This window comes from Silene latifolia, chromosome Y (assembly GCF_048544455.1).
Source record: "Silene latifolia isolate original U9 population chromosome Y, ASM4854445v1, whole genome shotgun sequence".
In the NCBI taxonomy this organism is placed as follows: Eukaryota; Viridiplantae; Streptophyta; class Magnoliopsida; order Caryophyllales; family Caryophyllaceae; genus Silene; species Silene latifolia.
Genome location: NC_133538.1, coordinates 174,792,918 through 174,797,210, shown reverse-complemented (window position 1 = coordinate 174,797,210; position 4,293 = coordinate 174,792,918). Strand labels below are relative to the sequence as shown.

General features: G+C 42.2%; 1 non-coding gene across 1 annotated transcript; it reads right to left on the bottom strand.

Annotated features, from left to right (window-relative positions):
* Positions 1-975: 975 nt before the first annotated feature.
* Positions 976-1,082, bottom strand: LOC141636354 (small nucleolar RNA R71). Its single transcript, XR_012540973.1, has one exon. It is a non-coding gene; the product is annotated as a small nucleolar RNA R71 (small nucleolar RNA).
* Between the last annotated feature and the right edge of the window lie 3,211 nt (positions 1,083-4,293).

Sequence of the window (4,293 nt, the reverse complement as noted above, 5' to 3'; positions counted from 1 at the left end):
ATTGAGCCGATAGACTGCCATGGTGAACAGAAATCCTGACATACTCTCTTTTATCTGATCACTTTTATCACATTTTCTCGCTTTACTGCACTTACTTTATTTCTCTTGCCTTTGACCTTCAGTAGTTTAGAAAACCAAACTAAAATCCCCATTTGTGACCTAGATAGACGGACTTTCTGACAGATACCTTGCCTCCCTGTGGAGATCGACCCTACTTGTCACTAGCTTCTGTTAGTATATTTAGGTATTTATTTTTGGTACAGAAACGACAGTATCAAATTTTGGCGCCGTTGCCGGGGAGGCAATAACCCTGTCTGTCTTGTTTGTTTCGTTTGTCTCTTTTCGTCTCAGGGAATTTTTATTCCTTGAGAGAGTTCTCACTTATTTCTTTCAGTGTTGTGTATGCCCAGGTCTAACAGGTCATAATTAGTTCCTGCTGACCCTGAGCCAGAGAGATCATTTCGGCATAGACTTCGACTGCAAAGAAAGATTCAAAGGGAAGACTTGATTACTTTTGAACCCGAGTTACAACACTTTCTGTTTGCAGAAGATCCGTCTTGTGAAGAAGACAACTCTATTTCTGCTATCAAGCTAGTAAAGATGTCTAACATTGCGAGTCACTCAGAGCTCACAGCTGCCTCGATCCCTAAAGGTTTCAAACTTGCGACCGAGGATGGTAATACTTTCGACATTAGACCGTCCTACATCAATTTAGTCGAACGGAACCTGTTTCGGGGTGTGGCGGGGGAAGATCTGCGAAAACATATGGAGGTCTTTACTGACTATTGCTCTACTATTCCCGCCACTAAGGGAGTGATCCAGGATAAGATAAAGGAAGTCCTGTTTCCTTTTTCTCTGACCGACGGAGCCAGGGAGTGGCTCACTGATCTTGATCGTACTGCAGCCGGTATCACCAAATGGGAGACTCTTGCCCTTGCCTTTTATAAAAGGTATTTTCCTCCACAACGTACCAATCAACTGAGAGGAAAAATTACAAGTTTCAAGCGGGGACCTGATGAGAATTTTTATGAAGCTTGGTGTTGTTTCAAGAAGTTGGTGAGGTCTCTTCCTCATCATGGTTTTGATCAGTGGTTCTTGTGCAACCAGATCTATTATGGGTTGTATGATGACCACCGTGCTATATTGGACGCCTCACCTAATGGACAATTTCAGAAGAACAATGATGATGATAAGGGATGGGGTATTATTGAGGAGATGGCTACCCATTGTACCGAGTATGGGAACCCGAGATGGTATTCGAATAGTTCATTCAGTTGATAATGCTGTAGTGGCTCAGTTGGAAGCCATGAATGCCCCTTTTGATAAGTTAGAATTACAAGCTGCTGGTGATCAACAAACGGTTCACTTGTTGACTAGACAAGAAGCCGTTACTTGTGAGATATGTGGGAGTAATGACGGTCACACTGCTGTTGACTGTCTAACAGAGAAGGAACAAGTCCTTGCCTTTCAGCAATATAGGCAAGGAGGGGGTTCCTATTACAATAATCAAAGTGGAGTCCATCCCAACTTTAGATGGACTAGTCAGAATGTGCTCAATCCTACTTCTTCGCAGCAGCAACAAGCTTATGTCCCTCCTCATAAAACTCAACAAGGCTTTCAAAAGCCTCCATCCTTTCCACCGCCACATCAAGCAGCTTCCTCTAGTGGAGTAAGTGAGTTGGCTCAGTTGAAGTCGATGATCCAAGCATTGACTAAGCAGATGCAGATGAGTGACCAAGAGAAAGAAGCATCAATTAAGTCACTCGAGACCCAAGTTGCCCAAATCGCTGCTAGCCAATCCACGAGAAAGTCGGGTAATTTACCGTCTCAATCCGAGAAGAACCTACATGAGATGATAAACTTGATTAACTTGCGTAGTGGTCTTTCTTATGAAAGACCCAAAATGTCAACTGTTGAGGACATATCAGACCCGGAGGAAGTCGTTGCTGACGATGAACAGTAGTCCCTTGCTGAAAATATGCTCAATTCGAAGAAAATACTCGATTGATTGATTTCTGGTGGTCGATCGAGTAGAAATGCTGATGATATTACTCGATCGAGTGGAATTATTGATCGATCGAGTAAAGTGGATATTCAAGGATTCGATCGAGAGGCTGAAACAGCTCGATCGAGTGAAAATTCTGGGAAAAGTGTTCGATCGAGTAAAAGTGTGCCTCGATCGAATAATGCTGATAATGAAGGACTCGATTGAGAGCTCGATCGAGAGGCTGAGAGTGCTCGATCGAGTGAAAAAGTGGCTGGAAGACCTCAATCGAGAGGTAAAAGAGATCGATCGAGTAAGAATGAATTTGAACCCGTCGAGACATTGGAAGAAAGGAATAAAGGGCTTGAAATTCTTATCACTGTGCCCTTTCCAAGGCGATTGCAGAACAACAAGGCTAACCGACAGTTCGGGAAATTTGATGAGCTCCTGAAAAGCCTTCACGTCAATGTTCCTTTCGCCGAATTGCTTACTCAGGTACCCTCTTACATGAAACTCATGAAAGAAATCTTATCGCGTAAGAGGCATATAAATGACCATAAAAAGGTAGCTTTAACTGAAGTGGGGACTGCCTTAGTGTAGAATAAGACACCGCCTAAACAGTCAGACCCGGGTAGCTTTTCAATTCCTTGTCATATAGGGACCCATTTGATTGATAACGCGCTTTGCGATCTAGGTGCTAGCGTGAGTGTCTTACCTCTGTCTGTCGCTAAAAGACTCGATTTGGCCAAGTTTAACTGTACTAATATGACCGTTCAGATGGCCGACCGTAGTATATCACGGCCACTAGGAGTTATAAATGACATACCTGTCAAAATCCGGAGATTCTTCATTCCTGTAGACTTTGTGGTTCTTGACATCCCCGAGGACACTCACACCCCTATCATTTTAGGGCGACCATTTTTATTCACTGCTCGTGCAGTAATTGACGTCGGGGGAAAGACCCTTACATTTTAGGTAGGAGACGAGGAGATGATATTTCATCAGTCCAAATCTCGTAGGGCTCCCATGCAAGTTCAGCCTTGCAATGCCCTATCCTCTATTGACTCAGATACAGACACTTCGGCTGAGAATATTGAATATTGTGCTGCTATTGTAACCCCTCCACCTCAGACTCAAAGCGAAAAAGAGGACCATTCTTCTGTTTTCCTTGCTGCAAGTACAGATAGAGTGGATGCTGGAGATGCTAACGGTCAAAGTACAGTTAAAGTCAATCAAAGTGATGGAGATGCCGCTAATGTCGATGGGAATGTCAAGAGGAAGAAGAAAGTTTGGGCGTACGTGAATACCAACTACTCTCCTTCCATTAGTTCGAATTCAAACTCATGGCGATCGAAGAGGACGGTCCGAGATGCTGAAGGGACCTCCTCCAGTCAGAAGCCCTCTTGTGGGCTACTAAAGTGTTTTGGAAGATGAGCGGAAATGCCCCGTTGTATTAATTTGTAATTTAAATTTCCGTACTTTTTTTTTAATTGCGTTTTAGACTTTTAGACAGTAGCTTAGTTAGTTTTCGCAAAAACCGACTATAGACTGCTTATTTCTGTGATTTGGTATTTTCGGAAAATGTTTTTGCGTGTTCCTATGCAGGGTTGGGGAAGATGTGTCGCACTGCGATGTGTTCCACGAGAAAACAACTCGATCGAGTACAAAAAGTACTCGATCGAGAGGATTGCCCAGCAAAAGAGCTCGATCTAGTGATTCCAGACACTTGATCGAAATGTCAAAAAGGAGGAATAATCGATCGAGAAGAATTGTGTTCGATTGAGCAGAGTTGATGTTAAAGTCCTCGATCGAGTGGTTTCAAATCACTCAATTGAGTGAATGCGCTTATACTACACAGGAAGACTTCTTTTCTTCTTCTATTTTTCATTCTAATTTATTTCTTCCTCTCATGTGCGATATTTTGTGCGAAAAAACCCCAAATTCTCCCTTAATCTTCCCCTAATAACAAATCAATCACCCACATTATTTTCCTTGTGCATTTTTCGACATTACCCCCTAATTTACTCTTAAAATTCGTCCTTGTTGCTTTCAATTCGAGTAATTAGGGTTTTGTCGGGTTTTTGGTTGAAATCCGTCTTTTGCTTGGATTTTTGTCGATTTCTTGCTATTTCTTGCGGGTTAATCATCAAGTAAGTAATTCCCTATATTCCTTTGTTGATTAATTGCTTTTGTTCGACATAATTAAAGGATTAGGGTTTGTTTTTTTCGAAATTTTTCGAAATAATTGGGGATTCCATGTTCTCTGTTTAATTGATTGATTTCCCCCTTACTTGATTGATTAGGATGGA